The sequence below is a fragment of the Saccopteryx leptura genome, chromosome 6, assembly GCF_036850995.1.
Source record: "Saccopteryx leptura isolate mSacLep1 chromosome 6, mSacLep1_pri_phased_curated, whole genome shotgun sequence".
NCBI lineage: Eukaryota > Metazoa > Chordata > Mammalia > Chiroptera > Emballonuridae > Saccopteryx > Saccopteryx leptura.
This window is the reverse complement of record NC_089508.1, coordinates 166,519,664-166,537,858: the sequence shown is the minus strand read 5'-3', so window position 1 is coordinate 166,537,858 and position 18,195 is coordinate 166,519,664. Positions and strand designations below refer to the sequence as shown.

At 47.9% G+C, this 18,195-nt stretch overlaps 1 protein-coding gene across 1 annotated transcript in view; it reads right to left on the bottom strand.

Moving 5' to 3' along the window:
- Positions 1 to 18,195, bottom strand: part of KCTD16 (potassium channel tetramerization domain containing 16) — a 255,602-nt gene that overhangs the window by 190,549 nt on the left and 46,858 nt on the right. The window lies entirely within an intron of this gene.

Here is an 18,195-nt window from a genome sequence, read left to right as displayed (position 1 = left end):
TCCCACCATTGAGTCAGCCCGATCCACCTTCTCTGGAAATCTACCATCTCTGGCAAATACTGAGAATCTCCCGAGTGATGATGAGTTTCATAAATTATCCACATTTTCTGGCCTGTTTCACTTGTGACTTGAGAAATAAATTTTATGATTAGGATATGTAAGATATGTACCTTAAGAAACACAAATCAGTGGATTAAAATGCTATGGGGGAATTCATGCATAATAACAAGCAGATGGACTAACATATCTTTGTCGTGGGACAGGGAATATAAGTCAGCAAAGATGTTACATAAAGAACTGATTGAATGACTTCTTACCAGAGACACAGTGTCCAACTACTGGCTTAAAAGAAAAAAATGGAAATCTCGAGTGCTTACTAGGTCATACACTTTGTGCACACTGCCTGTTGGCATGACACTGAAGCTGAAGTTTTACACACTAGGTGGGCAATTACGACAAACTCGTTTGTGTACTACTGATTATTTTCCAAGAAGGAAAAAACATACTGAGGGTGGAGAAGAGTATCCGGTCAAAGCCTTGATGTTTTTCATTAAGATTTTTTTTAAGGCACCCATTATTAGATTCTCAGGTTTTCAAGGTGATTGTGAAGTTCTCAGTAAAATCTTACTGAAGTAAATTATGTATAAAGCATCAGGAAACTGCAAACTCTGGTGAACAAATCTTTGTGATGCCCTCACCTCCTGGAGGGCTGCTTGGTGTCACCTCTGCTTCCCTTCTGCAGATATTCCTGGCTTTCTTTGGCTACAGCTGCCCATTCACCTCAAAAGGCAGCTCGGCTGCTGACCACAGGCAAAGGATTGGAGGACGGATCTAGTCAACGTGTCTCTCTGAGGCCCTAGTGCCTGCACCCAGCTGCCAGATGGATGAGGAGAGGCTAGACAGTGACAAAAGAAGATTTAAGACAATGGGTACATATATATATCAATATATATATTGTATATATAGTACATATACATATACACATACACATGTTGTCATTTTGTAAATAGAGACTAAAGGTATTAATAATTTGTCACCGAAGGCTCTTCGAGATAACTCATTCAGAAAATTCTTTTTCACAATCCCAGCAACACACACAGATTCATTTTTTTGTTTGTTTGTTTTTTGTTTTTTAAGTAATGTTATTATCATCAGACCACAGAAAAGAGTCTGAATGTGCCCTATTGGAGTTTTCCTTTTTTTATACATGAAGCCCTTTTTGAAGTCATAGAATTCTTTTCCATTCTGCAGAAGAAAAAAAAACCCACAGAAACAAAGCATTGACCTCAGACCTATCTAACTTTGAGTCCTGGTCCCATCACAGTGTGAACTTGACACATTATTTAACATTCCTGAGCCTGTTTCCCCAGTGAGACAATACAGATAATGCTAACTACTAGAATTGCTATAGTAAAAAACAGCACCAAATATATCCTGGGTATTGACAGACAGTAGCTATTATGATGATGGCTCATTCATTCTACAATATTAAAGAGTCTTCTAAGAACCAAGTGCTGTTTAAAGCACAGAGAACACAGCCAACTTCATGGAATCCTAGTCTTTGTGGTAGAGACTTCAATCTTTTAAATTGTTGGTATTCAGGTTGAGTGGAGCTGACAAAATGGACAGGAGATGAAATGTTTCAAGATCAAGGGTTAACCTGTTGCCTTCATTATGTTTCCTGACAAAGTGTTCTAATAAGATCATATAATCCCGCCTGACCTGCCGTGGCACGGTGGATAAAGCGTACACCTGGAACTCTGAAGTTGCCAGTTCAAAACTGTGGGCTTGCCTGCTCAAAGCACATATGTAGTTGATGCTTCCTGCTCTTCCCCCCTTTCTCCCCCACACCTAAAATGAATAAATAAAATCTTTTTCTAAAAGTTAAAAAATATATATAATCCCAACCTAGCTCACTTTATAGCATCAGAATTAAGCGATGGTGTAGTCATTCTCCTCAATAGGGAAACCTCAAGGAGGGGGAGGAACATGCAGCTGTCACTGGAACAGCAGGTTACTTCCTGGGTGTGCAGTGGTTGTTATCTTTGCTGTACTTGTTGTTTTCTAACCATCTTGCCTGTTTGTGGTTAATGGCATGCTGATGTTCTGCTTTGGAAAAAATGTAAATAGATATTTTCAACACTGCACCATTTTTATAAGCGGATAATTATCTCCCTACACCTGTTGCCTTGGTATTGAAATAAAGCCAAAGCTGCTTCCTGTACTGAACACAGAGCCCAGCTCAATGCTATCTTTTCTTCTTCCGTAGTAGAAGGTAAGTGTGCAAAGGGCTAGAAGGGGATGTCTATAGCAAGTAAGAAAAGCTGGGGTTTAAATGCACCATTTCCAAAAGGAAAGTTCACTCAACTCCTTATAACTGATTGAAATTGTATGAAACTTTATTCAGAACAGATGTGTCCTAAATTACTGGATAAGACTGGGGATAAATATTAGATGTATGTAAATTCTGAGTCAATTAAACTTTTAAGTACACAAGGGGAAGTTTGATACTTAAAGTATGCTAGTGTTGTTTTAATAAACAAAACCACATTGCTTTTCTTTCTTTTATGTAAATTCAGACTGACATATGTATTAACATTTTGAAATTCAAAATTATATTTCTAAAAGAACTAAATTTAAAAAACTCACAGATGAAATGTTTTCTTCCCTTGAATTGTGTTATCTATGTTATTTTTGTTTTTACTTTTTAACTATATTTTTGCCATTATGAATTTCTGGGATCATATTCCAAAGTAAGCATGCATAATCTTTATAGTGAGAAAAAGATTATAAAAATAAAATATCTGTATGACATATTTTCCTAAATTACTTTAATTTAAATTAACTTCATAATGTAGACCTTCAAGGCTTAGAAACAGGCTGGAAACCATCTGGTCTAGTTTCCCAAACTTCACTCATTTGTACTACAACTTCATGCTTTTTTGCCAAAAATCTGTGAATGACCTTTAACATATACAGTGTGTCCGTAAAGTCATGGTACACTTTTGACTGGTCACAGGAAAACAACAAAAGACGATAGAAATGTGAAATCTGCACCAAATAAAAGGAAAACTCTCCCAGTTTCATACCTATTCAGTGCAGTTTGATGTGGGCTCACGCACAGATTTTTTAGGGCTCCTTAGGTAGCTATCCCATATAGCCTCTACAGACTCGTCATTGACTGATGGCCTACCAGAATGGGGTTTCTCTACCAAACCGCTGGTTTCCTTCAACTGCTTATCCCACGGAGTAATGTTATTCCTATGTGGTGGTGCTTTGTTATAAATACACCGATATTCACATTGCACTTTGGTCACAGATTTGAATTTAGCGAGCCACAGAACACACTGAACTTTCCTCTGTACTGTCCACATCTCCACTGGCATGACCGTGGGCTGCTCCGCTGTATACATGGTGTTACGTCATCATCTGCGCATGCGCACATGCTGCCACATCATCCTACAGAAACTGGGAGGGTTTTCCTTTTATTTGGTGCAGATTTCACATTTCTATCATCTTTTGTTGCTTTCCTGTGACCAGTCAAAAGTGTACCATGACTTTACGGACACACTGTATATTTTAAATCTTATCCTTTTTTTACTTCAAAAGATTAATTGAAAATGAAATTCTAGCCTGACCAGGCAATGGCGCAGTGGATAAAGCATCGGACTGGGATGCGGAGGACCCAGGTTCAAGGCCCTGAGGTCACCAGCTTGAGTGCGGGTTCATCTAGTTTGAGCAAGGCTCACCAGCTTGGACCCAAGGTCACTGGCTTGAGCAAGGGGTTACTCAGTCTGCTGAAGGCCCCCGGTCAAGGCACATATGAGAAAGCAATCAATGAACAACTAAGATGTCACAACGAAAAACTGATGACTGATGCTTTTCATCTCTCTCCATTCCTGTCTGTCTATCCCTCTCTCTGACTCTGTCTCTGTAAAAAAAGAAAAAAAAAAAAAAAAGAAAATGAAATTCTATACCCTAATTCTACCTGGAAAATGACCATAATTTACCAAGAAGAAAAGGAAAATATAAAACACATACAATTAACAAAAAATAAATACTAAATTCCAGCCAAATACCACTTCTGACTAAAAAGCTTGATCCTGAGGTTTGTTTGCTTTTTATTTAAAAATGAAAATTAGTGGCAGTTTGAGGGGGTTAAGAATAACTTAGCTCCAAACTGAGCTTTCTTTGTAATAATTAAAAATGCTGAAGTAAAATATACAATGGAATTACATTATGAAAATGTGAATCTATATTAATCTTGATGCCTTTGCTACTTACAAACATTTCCTATGCTATTATGTCTCCCATGTTTTGAGGACGACTGGTCTAAACTAGCTTGGGCAAATGGAGTATTACTGCCTTCTAAAAGATCTCTAGAATTGCAGAGTTCATGATTTTGTGCATAAGACTTTACAATGATTACCAAGGTGACCATATATCCCAGTAAAATCCCAGTCCAACTTCACACTGTTGTCCCAACGTAATCACTAATCACATTTCCTTTCACACACCAGTGCATCCTGATTTGGGACAATCCACTATATAGTCACCAGGTTGATCGCTCACCTGTCCATCATTTTCTGAGCACCTATGCTGGACCTGGCTCTGTGAGAATGACTGGAAATACAAAAGGGGGTACGGTAGTTCCCAGCCCCCAGAGAACTCAGGACTGGAAGGTCAGGGCAAGGCGGGAAAGGGAACCACTAAATGACAATACAGAGTGATGAGAGTCACACATGGGTCTGTGCCATATGCTGTTGGGATCAGAGGGATGGAGGACAGATGAATCCAAGGACACCGCGGGTTCCTTAGTTTAAAGGGCAGGAACAGCAGCTAATCAGTGATGTGAGAACCAATGAACCCACTCCACAGAGGCGGGTAGGTCTTTCCCTTTTAAATCAGTGTGTTAATTTGTTTCTACCTGTTCAGGGAACTGGTGTGGGATGTGGTGGGAAAAAAACACAGTTTTCAACTCATACTTCTTCAGTGGTTATTAGAAGACTTGCCCTGTCTGCTGAATCTTGTAATATGTAGAGCTAGAAATGTTTGCAGAGGAAGGATATTCTCCACAGTTAACTAGTTTAAAATATAAATCAGATCATATTACTTCCTTGCTTAAAACCCTTCATGAGCTGACTATTGCTCTCAGAATAAAGTCCACGCCCCTTTCCCCCCACCCACAGCTCAGCCCATTGTCTACAGCCACATTCCTACTGTCCCCTCTCCAGCTCACTAAGCTGTGGCCCCTGTGAGAAACGCCACGTTCTTTCCCACAAAAGCGCTTTCCTCGAGCTTTGCTGTTCCCTCTGCCTGGAGCCTCTTCTTCTAACACTTTAAGAGTCTGACTCATATAAACAAAAAGCACACGGAGAACGGCACCAGCACAGAGGGAAGTGAGCAAAGCCAAGAGGCAGGAGAGATGACTCCTGCTGATGTCACAGAGCACCGGGCTTCCTGCTGGTGTCACAGAGCACCCGGGCTTCCTGCTGGTGTCACAGAGCACCCGGGCTTCCTGCTAGTGTCACAGAGCAGCCGGGCTTCCTGCTGATGTCACAGAGCAGCCGGGCTTCCTGCTGGTGTCACAGAGCACCCGGGCATTTTGCTGATGTCACAGAGCAGCCGGGCTTCCTGCTGGTGTCACAGAGCACCCGGGCTTTTTGCTGATGTCACAGAGCACCCGGGCTTCCTGCTGATGTCACAGAGCAGCCGGGTTTTTGGCTGATGTCACAGAGCACCCGGGCTTCCTGCTGATGTCACAGAGCACCCGGGCTTCCTGCTGGTGTCACAGAGCACCCGGGCTTCCAGCTGATGTCACAGAGCACCTGGGCTTCCTGCTGATGTCACAGAGCAGCCGGGCTTCCTGCTGGTGTCACAGAGCACCCGGGCTTCCTGCTGCTGGTGTCACAGAGCACCCGGGCTTCCTGCTGATGTCACAGAGCAGCCGGGCTTCCTGCTGATGTCACAGAGCAGCCGGGCTTCCTGCTGGTGTCACAGAGCACCCGGGCATTTTGCTGATGTCACAGAGCAGCCGGGCTTCCTGCTGGTGTCACAGAGCACCCGGGCTTTTTGCTGATGTCACAGAGCACCCGGGCTTCCTGCTGATGTCACAGAGCAGCCGGGTTTTTGGCTGATGTCACAGAGCACCCGGGCTTCCTGCTGATGTCACAGAGCACCCGGGCTTCCTGCTGGTGTCACAGAGCACCCGGGCTTCCAGCTGATGTCACAGAGCACCTGGGCTTCCTGCTGATGTCACAGAGCAGCCGGGCTTCCTGCTGGTGTCACAGAGCAGCCGGGCTTCCTGCTGGTGTCACAGAGCACCCGGGCTTCCTGCTGCTGGTGTCACAGAGCAGCCGGGCTTCCTGCTGATGTCACAGAGCAGCCGGGCTTCCTGCTGGTTTCACAGAGCACCCGGGCTTCCTGCTGGTGTCACAGAGCACAGGGCTTCCTGCTGATGTCACAGAGCACCCGGGCTTCCTGCTGCTGGTGTCACAGAGCACCCGGGCTTCCTGCTGGTGTCACAGAGCACCCGGGCTTCCTGCTGGTGTCACAGAGCACCCGGGCTTCCTGCTGATGTCACAGAGCAGCCGGGCTACCTGCTGGTGTCACAGAGCACCTGGGCTTTTTGTTGATGTCACAGAGCACCCGGGCTTCCTGCTGCTGATGTCACAGAGCACCCGGGCTTCCTGCTGGTGTCACAGAGCAGCCGGGCTTCCTGCTGCTGATGTCACAGAGCACCCGGGCTTCCTGCTGATGTCACAGAGCAGCCGGGCTTCCTGCTGGTGTCACAGAGCACCCGGGCTTCCTGCTGCTGATGTCACAGAGCACCCGGGCTTGCTGCCGATGTCACAGAGCAGCCGGGCTTGCTGCCGATGTCACAGAGCAGCCGGGCTTCCTGCTGGTGTCACAGAGCAGCCGGGCTTCCTGCTGGTGTCACAGAGCACCCGGGCTTCCTGCTGGTGTCACAGAGCAGCCGGGCTTCCTGCTGGTGTCACAGAGCACCCGGGCTTCCTGCTGGTGTCACAGAGCACCCGGGCTTCCTGCTGATGTCACAGAGCAGCCGGGCTTCCTGCTGGTGTCACAGAGCACCCGGGCTTCCTGCTGGTGTCACAGAGCACCCGGGCTTCCTGCTGATGTCACAGAGCAGCCGGGCTTCCTGCTGGTGTCACAGAGCAGCCGGGCTTCCTGCTGGTGTCACAGAGCAGCCGGGCATTTTGCTGATGTCACAGAGCAGCCGGGCTTCCTGCTGGTGTCACAGAGCACCCGGGCTTTTTGCTGATGTCACAGAGCAGCAGGGCTTCCTGCTGATGTCACAGAGCAGCCAGGTTTTTTGCTGATGTCACAGAGCACCCGGGCTTCCTGCTGGTGTCACAGAGCACCCGGGCTTCCTGCAGGTGTCACAGAGCAGCCGGGCTTCCTGCTGATGTCACAGAGCACCCGGGCTTCCTGCTGATGTCACAGAGCACCCGGGCTTCCTGCTGGTGTCACAGAGCACCCGGGCTTCCTGCTGGTGTCACAGAGCACCCGGGCTTCCTGCTGGTGTCACAGAGCACCCGGGCTTCCTGCTGGTGTCACAGAGCACCCGGGCTTCCTGCTGATGTCACAGAGCACCCGGGCTTCCTGCTGATGTCACAGAGCACCCGGGCTTCCTGCTGGTGTCACAGAGCACCCGGGCTTCCTGCTGGTGTCACAGAGCACCCGGGCTTCCTGCTGATGTCACAGAGCACCCGGGCTTCCTGCTGGTGTCACAGAGCACCCGGGCTTCCTGCTGGTGTCACAGAGCAGCCGGGCTTCCTGCTGCTGATGTCACAGAGCAGCCGGGCTTCCTGCTGGTGTCACAGAGCATCCAGGCTTCCTGCTGCCGATGTCACAGAGCAGCCGGGCTTGCTGCCGATGTCACAGAGCAGCCGGGCTTGCTGCCGATGTCACAGAGCAGCCGGGCTTCCTGCTGGTGTCACAGAGCACCCGGGCTTCCTGCTGATGTCACAGAGCACCCGGGCTTCCTGCTGGTGTCACAGAGCACCCGGGCTTCCTGCTGGTGTCACAGAGCACCCGGGCTTCCTGCTTCTGATGTCACAGAGCACCCGGGCTTCCTGCTTCTGATGTCACAGAGCACCCGGGCTTCCTGCTGCTGATGTCACAGAGCACCCGGGCTTCCTGCTGGTGTCACAGAGCAGCCGGGCTTCCTGCTGGTGTCACAGAGCACCCGGGCTTCCTGCTTCTGATGTCACAGAGCACCCGGGCTTCCTGCTGCCGATGTCACAGAGCAGCCGGGCTTGCTGCTGGTGTCACAGAGCACCCGGGCTTCCTGCTGGTGTCACAGAGCACCCGGGCTTCCTGCTGGTGTCACAGAGCAGCCGGGCTTCCTGCTGGTGTCACAGAGCACCCGGGCTTCCTGCTGGTGTCACAGAGCACCCGGGCTTCCTGTTGGTGTCACAGAGCAGCCGGGCTTCCTGCTGGTGTCACAGAGCACCCGGGCTTCCTGCTGGTGTCACAGAGCAGCAGGGCTTCCTGCTGGTGTCACAGAGCACCCGGGCTTCCTGCTGCAGGAGAATGGAGACCCTGCCGGCCTCACCCACTGCTGTGCCCTGGTGTCTGGAACTGGCCAGTCATGCTGGAGACTGACCTATTCCCTTCGGAATCACATCATTACTGTGGGGAGTTCCCGGAATAAAGTCCACATACTTCATCACATCATGCTTCTCCAACCAGAGTATGCAAAGCCCCAGTTCTGGGCAGAGGGATGAAAACAAGTATCTAATACATCCTTCTGGAGAATCAAGTTTATTATAAACATTAATAAAACCATATACTTAAATAAAAACCCCTAAAAACATGGGATAAAGAGCAGGGGAGGGGAAAAGAGCCCCAGGAAAAAGTCTAGTCTCTGAAGTTTCACTCAGGTGGGGGCCGAGGGGTGGACCCACAGCAAGAGCGGACTCTCCTCTGGACCCCCCGGCGCCTCCAGGTCATCCTCCAGGCTCAGCGGGGATGGATAAGATGCTCCTGAAGGCCACACAGATGCACACCCACCCTCCTGATGTGAATCCTGGGCAGAGGACATCCACCAGCCGAGTCCCCGCCCCGTGCACACACGGTGAATTCCTAGAACCGCTGTCACCGCAGCTGTTTGTCCAGCCTCTGGCTCAACTCCTGCCCCATGTGGTGGTCCTCCCTAGGCCTCAGGACCTTCAAGTTCAGCATCTGAAAGTAGGGGATGGGCTCTCGTCAGCTGGTCAGTGGTACAGTTTTGGCCTGGCATGTGGAATTCCAGGGTTTAAGTCATAGTGCGGGCACACAGGTGGGCCCCAGGTGTGGAGGATGGCCCCATTGCTTCCACCTCAGGTGCTAAAAGTGGCTCTGGTTACAACGGAGCAAGGACCTCAGATGGGCAAAGCACCGCCCCCTGGTGGTCTTCCTGGGTGGATCCCAGTCTGGGCGCATATGGGAGTCTGTCTCTGCCTCCCTTCCTCTCACTAAAATAAAAAAATAAAATTTAATTAAAAAAAAAGTAGGTAATGTAGCTTGACCTCACCAGCATCTTACACTATGGCCTTCAGCAATTTTAAAAATTACACTGGTTTGACTCCTGTCTTCTTGACGTGTGACTTATTAATGGAGGGCCCACAGTGCATGCATCTTAAGAAAACCCTGAAGACCATCCTAGCCACCCCCGCCAACCCTGGTGGTGGCCAGAGGGACAGGCTGGGTCCCACCATCAGGCTGCCCAGCTCGAAGGCATTTCTCATTGGGGGTCCCCCTCAGGTTCCACCACCACAGCTGGTGTTCTTGCTGCCGTGGGTGGTGGGGAGCGCCCACTCTGGAGGGCTGGGCTGGGGTAATCCTGGACCCTGGACCAGTTAGGGGGTGTAGGTCCTGGACTCTGGGCCGAGGAGGGGGCCGGTGGTCCCTCCTAGGGACTGGGAGGCTTTTTAATTTTCTGCTCTCATGTCTGAAATTCATGGGTTGAAGAAAGATTGATGAAGAAAGGGCAGGGGCAGGGCTTTACCTGGATAGTGCGGCTCTTCTTCTTGTTTTCCTGGTACTGAGGAGAGGGTGCGTTCCCATAACCCTGTTATACGTTCTCTCTGTTACTGCCTCCTGTATGTCCTGCTGCTGAAACCCGGGTTCCTCATTACCTCTGTTAGCTGGGGTCCAGGTCCCCCAGGCTGGCTCGCAGTATGGTCAGCACGATGCTGACCCATGGGCTTTTCATTATAACTTCCAGGGGTGTCTTTTGGTACAAGGAAGTACCCATTCAAAATTCTGCTTCTTCACTTCCCCAAAGTCCTGCCCACAAACGGCAGGGTCCCCGACACCCACTTGTATAAAATTACCCCAGGCTCCACACAGCCACCTTTGGGTCCTCCTCGTCTGGAGCTGCAAGATCTCTGGGACCATGAAGAAGATGGTCCCACAGAAGGTGCTCAGCTTTTCTATAACTTCTGTACTGAAGCCAAAGTCTGTGGCCTGGATGTTGCGCTCCCCGTCCACCAGTACACTCTCTGGCCTCAGGTGGGTGCACTACGGCCCTCTGGTGGTGGTACTGTACCACTGACAGCAGCAGCCGGAACATGGACCAGGCTTCCTACTCGTCCTGTAGCCATAGCCTAAAACAGGGGTCCCCAAACTACGGCCAGCGAACCGCATGCGGCCCCCTGAGGCCATTTATCTGGCCCCCACTACACGTCCGGAAGGGGCCCTCTTTCATTGGTGGTCAGTGAGAGGAGCATAGTTCCCATTGAAATACTGGTCAGTTTGTTGATTTAAATTTACTTGTTCTTTATTTTAAATATTGTATTTGTTCCCGTTTTGTTTTTTTACTTTAAAATAAGATATGTGCAATGTGCATAGGGATTTGTTCATAGTTTTTTTTTATAGTCCAGCCCTCCAATGGTCTGAGAAACAGTGAACTGGCCCCCTGTGTAAAACGTTTGGGGACCCCTGGCCTAGAAGGTCGTCAAATGAATCCTTGCCACTCATATGCTCCACAAAGATGAACAGCTTGTCCTGGGTGGCAATCATCTCAATCAGTTTTGTGGTGTTGGGGTGATTTAAGCCTTTAAGACAATGAACTTCACTAAAAGCCTCAGGGCAGACCCGCCTACCCAGGACTTCCACAGCCACGTCTGTGCCCGTCAGAACGTGCCAGGCCGGCTTTACCTTGGCAAAGCCCCCTTTGCCGAGGGTGTGCAGGAGGATGTAGTTACAAATACAACACTCCTTTCTGGCAGAGCTGGCTCCAAAGTCATCAGATATGGTGACTTTAATATGAAAACACACCAACTAGTCCAAGTCTAACCTGTCCAAACCCAAGGCAATGGGTCCAACTGCAAAATCTGAAAATGGAAAATCAAACCAAGTCCAAGTCCACAGCTCACCACAAAGCTCCTGGGCAAGAACAGACAAAATCCTAGCCCAGCCAGGGACTCCTACAGAGGTGGGCTGCAACTCCATCCCGGCGGTGCCATCACGGACAGTCATGGCTGGGGATAAACCAGGGCCTCCTACAGGGGTGGTCTGCAACTCCATCACAGCAGTGCCATCACGGACAGTCATGGCTGGGATAAACCAGGGCCTCCTACAGGGGTGGTCTGCAATTCCATCCCAGCGGTGCCATCACGGACAGTCATGGCTGGGGATAAACCAGGGCCTCCTACAGGGGTGGTCTGCAATTCCATCACAGCGGTGCCATCACGGACAGTCATGGCTGGGATCAACCAGGGCCTCCTACAGGGGTGGTCTGCAATTCCACCACAGCGGTGCCATCATGGACAGTCATGGCTGGGGATAAACCGGGGCCTCCTACAGGGGTGGTCTGCAATTCCATCACAGCGGTGCCATCATGGACAGTCATGGCTGAAATCAACCACGGAAGTTTTCTCACTGTTGGGTCCTATGACCCTTTTACTATGGAAAGAAAGAAATAAAAGGAACCTCAAAAAGCTTTCTCTTTATGTTGGATATTAAAGGTTAATATTTACTTTACTAGATATAAAAATCTAAGATGAAATAATAAAAATAAAATAAAATAAAATTGAAAAGTCTGGCTCTGGCCAGTGGTGCACTAAATACAGCTGTTCCAACCCAAAGACATCAGTTCCAGCATGAGGTCGCCAATTCAAGCTTGAAAGTGTTGATCCCAAGGTCGCCAGTTCAATCTCTGTGTCACGGGTTCGAGCCCCAGTCAGGGCACATATGAGAAGCAATCAATGACACAACTCAGTGGAACAATGAGTTCATGCTGTAGTGGGCCCTGTGTCTAGCACAGTGTGTGGCAACAAAGTACTGAATAAATATTTGCTCACTGGATTAATATGTCTTTGGGAGAAAATATGGGCAACTACTTCTTCAATTAAAGTAATTCATAGAAAGTCTTAAAAAACATTCATGTTCTGTCCTCTCAGCTTTCAGGGCAGATAAGAGGACAGAGGAGGGCTGCAGTCCTGTGTGCAGGAACGTGGGTGCTTGGTGAGGCCGAGGGCAGCCCGGCCGGGGGGGGGGGGGGGGGGGCGGGTGCAAAGATCCGAGACAGCGATTCGTCCTCCAGGACCCGCCAGAGGATGCAGTGGGTGTGAACCTGCAGTGAGGCTGCTCAGTGCTTTCACAGTCTGAGCATCTGTTTCCAGACTACACAAAGGACCTCTCAGGTGACCTGGAGGAGGCCATCTAGGTAAATCTCTGTTAAGTAAATGAACCATCTCTATGGAGAGAAATAATGATGAGGCTTGTTAATTTACATTTGTAACAACATTGTGAAACCCCCGATGAAAGGATTTCTGCAGAGGCACAAAGGACGAGGCAGGGAGTGGGGTCAGGCTCTCCCCTCCTGCGGAGGCAGAGAGGGAGCAGGCAAGCCTGAGGACACTGGGGGGGGGGGGTGTGCTCTGGCACTTTATATTCAAACCCAGGCTCAAGAAATCTCCCTGCTGTCAGTACACCGAGTGTTTAATCACATGTATAAGTTATTATTCTAATAACTATTTTCCTTCAATACTTCTCTCCCAAGTCTCATCCTAAGCATGACACTCTCTATTGCTGAGCTGACTGAGACACAAACAGGGTCATTTAATCAACTCTAGAGAGATGTTGACAAATTATACTCAAAGATTAGAATAAGGTCAGTAAAGAGAAATGAGAGAATTTCAACAAAAGCTGCCAGTATATGAGTTAATTATATCAATTTATAAAAATGGTATTAGTAGTGCCTTAAGAAATAATACCAATAGAACAGAACATTTTCCTAGCATACTGATCTCTCTCAGCAAGGTAAATACAGACTCAAAGATAGGACATTTAATAAAAAACTGTCAAGGCAAAAAACAAGCAAAAAAAAGGCAATCATTTTTTTTCAATATGTTACATCAATTATATACTTGTGATTGCGCCCACATGAACATCTAGCTTTTTTTTAAACTAGTTTTATTGGGGTGACACTGGTTATAAAATTATATAGGTTTCCAGGTACAATTCCATTTGTATATTGCACTGTGCACTCACCAAAGTCAAATCTTCTGTCACCAAATATGGCCCTTTTTATCCTTTATGACACCCCCATCCCTCTTCCCTCTGTAACCACCATACGGTAGTCTGTGCCTATGCCTCTTTGTTTGTCTTGTTTGTTCACTTGTTGCTTTCCGTTTTACATCCCACATATGAGTGCAATCATGGGTTTCCTGTCTGACCTTTTTTGTTTAGCATCATATTCTCCAGAATCATCATGTCACAAACGGCAGTATTTCCTCTTTCCTTGTGGCTGAGTAGTATGCCATTGTTTATAAGCACCACATCCACTTTATCCAATCAGCCCACGAAGGACACTTCAGTGGATTCCATGTCTTGCCCATCATGCAGAACGCTGCAATGAGAGATTCCAAGATGGCTGCCGAGTAGGTGGAATACACAACCACCAGCTCCCAGTCTCAGACCTGATTTACAGTTATGGTGCAACCAACCTGAATAACCAACTGAAGGAGAGCTGAACTGAGTGAGATATTATAACCAAGGGTTTGCAGAAGAAGCCACTCAGAGACTAGTAAGAAGGGAAGACAAGCAGAAAGCCCCATGCTCAAGAGTATCAGCTGGGACAGCAGGTCTCCCTCAGGGGTTCTCGCCCCTGGCCCAGAGCAGTGGAGGCAGGAAGAGGAGCCCGCCAAGCATGCTGTGGTAAAAATCAGAGGAGATTGAGTCCGCCTCAGTCACCCAGATGCCACTACAGAGGGGCGAGCCTGCCCATTGTCACAGTACTAGCACAGCAGTGCATTCTACATCCCGACCTGCTGGCACAGTGACTCTACAGTGCTCAGTCCTGCAGAGGGGTCTAAAGACAGCAACCAGCATTGACATTTGGGATGCTCTCTCTTGGGAGAGGCTTGTGGGGGGGGGGGGATACAGATTGTGACTGGGCAGTAAGACTTTGGAAAAAGGCCCCATCTCCCCTGCCTTGAGTGTCCAGCCCATGCCCTTCACCCCCTCACCCGCACTTGGAGGGCTGTGTGGCCCAGTGGTGCAGCTGAGTTCCCATACCAGGAGACTGGAGAGCCACACAGAGCTGGGACTTTTCATGAGATGTGAACACAGTCACTCTCCCCCACCTCAAGTACACAGTGGGCGCCCTCTTCCACCTGGCCCTGTTGGGACACTCAGCCCACAGGTGTGGCTATATTCGCCTCATGCAGGGAGACATGAGAGTGGGGCAGAGCAGAACTTCCCGTGGTTTTCAAAGGAGAGGCACTCCACTAGAGTTATGTGGGAGACTCTGGAGTTATGTGGAGTATGGGGCCCTGGAAGTAAAAGAGGGTGGGGCATGGCCAACAGGATTCCTGGGCTTAGTCATTCTCCGGTGCCATGGTCGCCATCTTTCTTGGATGGAGCATTTGTTCCTGTGGGGAGTTCCCATAATAAAGTCAAAGTGCTACATCATTAAACACTTCTCAAACTAGAGGATGAATGGCCCCAGTTCTGTGCAGAGGGATGAAAACCAAGTATCTAATACATCTTTCTGGAGAATTAAGTGTATTACAAACTTTGATAGAACCAAATATTTTAATAAGAACTCCAAAAAAGAGTAAAGGAGGGGAGAAGGGCCCCAGGAAAACAGTTCACTCTCTCCCATGCAGAGAACGTCCGCTGGACCAAGTCCTTGAACTCTGCACACACACAGTGTGTGTTTCGGGCACTGCTGTCACCAGCAGATGTTGGCATCCAGCCTCGGGCTCACCTCCTGCACCACATGGCCGTTCTCGGGCTTCATCCTCAGTCATGGGCTGCACTTTATTAGACAGATACTCAAGCAATGTTCCCTCTCCATGCACTTGAGTCACGTAAATACTTTTTCTTTTGTTTTTATGACCTCATATAGTTTGATAATGTTTGGGTGGTCAAGACAGATCCAGCAAAACACTTCTTTAAGTATTTCAGGGTGCCCCTGACTCATTACCGTGATGGCTGCCTTCACGCCTGTTGAGGTGTGGCGGGCTAACTTGACTTCTGCAGAAGCCCTGCTGCCCGTCTTGTGTAGGATGCTGTCATTTCCTATGTGGTACTTCTGCCTGGCCGAGTTCAGACCTCTGTTTGAAATCATCATCCAAAGCCAAAAACCAAGAATACCCCCAAAATCAAAAAACCAAATAAGCAAAACCAAAGAAAGCAAGTCTGAAATCTAGTCCTAATCAAAATCCAAAGTCAAGACGTTAAAAAAAATTAGCCAAATCCAGCCACTGGTCACCAAAGCCTCCTGGGCTATCATGGACAAAGACCTCAGCCCAGCCAGGGCTTATATAGAGGTGGTCTCTAATTTCACCACATCGGTGCCTTAGGAGGCCAGGGCACGAAATGGACCAATCAGCACTGGGGATAAATCACAGTGGTTTTCTCCTTTTGGGGTCTCATCACACATTTACTCTGGATAAAATAATAAAAGGACCCCAAAAGCTTTTTGTTTATATGGGATTATTAAAAGGTGAAATTTACTTTATTAGAAACTAAAATTTCTAAGGAGACAAAAAGTTAAAATAAAATGAAAAGTCTGAGTTATTCTCCGGCTCCAGGTCTCAGTTCAAGTCTCACCTGCCCTTTCCTGCCGGCCTCACCCGCCCATCACTGCCTTCATCTCAGAGCACTGACCACAGCCTGTGTGACTCCTGCTGACCGTCTGCCCTTCCTCAAAGGGAAGGGCATACTGTAGCGGGCCCTGTGTTCAGCACAGTGACGGGCAGTGAAATAAGCACTTAATATAAATATTTGTTCACTAGATTCATAGGAGAGTTTGGGGGAACAAATAAAATAATGGCCAAACACTCATGGAATCAAAGTGATTCATAAAAAATCTGTAAGAAATTCACGTTCTGTCCTTTCAGCTTTCGGGGCAGATACGAGGACAGAGGAAGGCTGCAGTCCTGTGTGCAGGAACGTGGGTGCTTGGTGAGGCCGAGGACAGCCCGGCCAGGGAGCCTTGCTGTGAAGATCCGAGACAGCCATTCCTCCTCCAGGACCCGCCAGAGGATGCAGTGGGTGTGGACCTGCAGTGAGGCTGCAAGGTGCTTTCACAGTCTGAGCATCTGTTTCCAGACTACACAAAGGACCTCTCAGGTGACCTGGAGGAGGCCATCTAGGTAAATCTCTGTTAAGTAAATGAACCATCTCCATGGAGAGAAATAATGATGAGGCTTGTTAATTTACATTTGTAACAACACTGTGAAACCCCCGATGAAAGGATTTCTGCAGAGGTACAGAGGGCGAGGCAGGGAGTGGGGTCAGGCTCTCCCCTCCTGAGGAGGCAGAGAGGGAGCAGGCAGGCCTGAGGACACTGGGGGGGGGGGGGATCCTTTGGCACTTTATATTCAAACCCAGGCTCGAGAAAGCTCCCCGCTGTCAGTACACCCAGGGTTTAATCACGTGTATAAGTTATTATTCTAATAATTATTTTCCTTCAACATTTCTCTCGCAAGTCTCATCTTTGTGTAAAGGGAATCTTTGGAGGGATTAGCCTGTGAGGTTTTCCCTCCACAACACTTTAGTTTGTTACTTTTTACCTCACATGTGTTACTCAGTTCCTCAACTGTCTCTGTTGCTGAGCTGACTGAGACCCAAAGAGGGTCATTTCTTAAATTCTAGACGAATGTTTACAAGTTACACTGAGATTGGAATAAGCTCAGGAAGGAGAAAAGAGAGAAATTTCACAGAAGCTACCAGTCTATGAGTTAATTATACACAATAATTGCAATGGTATTAGTAGTTAATAAATACCAATAAATAGATCATATTCTTAGCATAATAATCTTCTTCAGCAAGGTAAGTATAGACTCAAAGATAAGACACTTTTTTTTTTCAGAGACAGAGAGAGAGTCAGAGAGAGGGATAGACAGGGACAAACAGACAGGAACGGAGAGAGATGAGAAGCATCAATCATTAATTTTTCATTGCGACACTTTAGTTGTTCATTGATTGCTTTCTCGTATGTGCCTTGACCGTGGGGCTACAGCAGACTGAGTAACCCCTTGCTTGAGTCAGCGATCATGGGTCCAAGCTGGTGAGCTTTGCTCAAACCAGATGAGCCCGCACTCAAGCTGGTGACCTTGGGGTCTCGAACCTGGTTCTTCCGCATTCCAGTCCGATGCTCTATCCACTGTGTCACCGCCTGGTCAGGCTCAAAGATAAGACATTTAATGTAAAAATATAAAGGCAAAAGGCAAGCTTTGGATAAGTCTAATTTGAGGTCTACTATAGGCTAGGGTGTTCAATCAGATGAATGAGGTACAAGTTTGGGGATCTTTCAAAATGAAAACCAAACTCATGGATCAGCACCTTTTAACCTTGCAACTCAGAGGTTAGTTAACAATATCCGGATTGTCCACTCCAGTGAGGCTGGAGGGAATCCTTGTGCTGTGTTTTTGATGGGCCATATATCCAGGTGGTAGACCATTAAGCTTTGTGTCTTCGTCTCCTGGAGGTACACTGTAGAAAAGTTGCCCTATGAGCTTGCATTGATTTCAAGAGCCTTTGTAAATTTTTCGCAAGAAGTTAAAAAGTTCCCTTAATAAGGCAAGTTTGCACATTCCCTAATCTAACCTCACAGGAAGAATAGACCTGCTGGTAACAATTTTAGAAGGGGACAATCGATGTATACTGAAAAGAATTGATCTTAAATTAAGTAATACCAAGGGAAATACTTTAGGCCAAAGTAGATGAAAA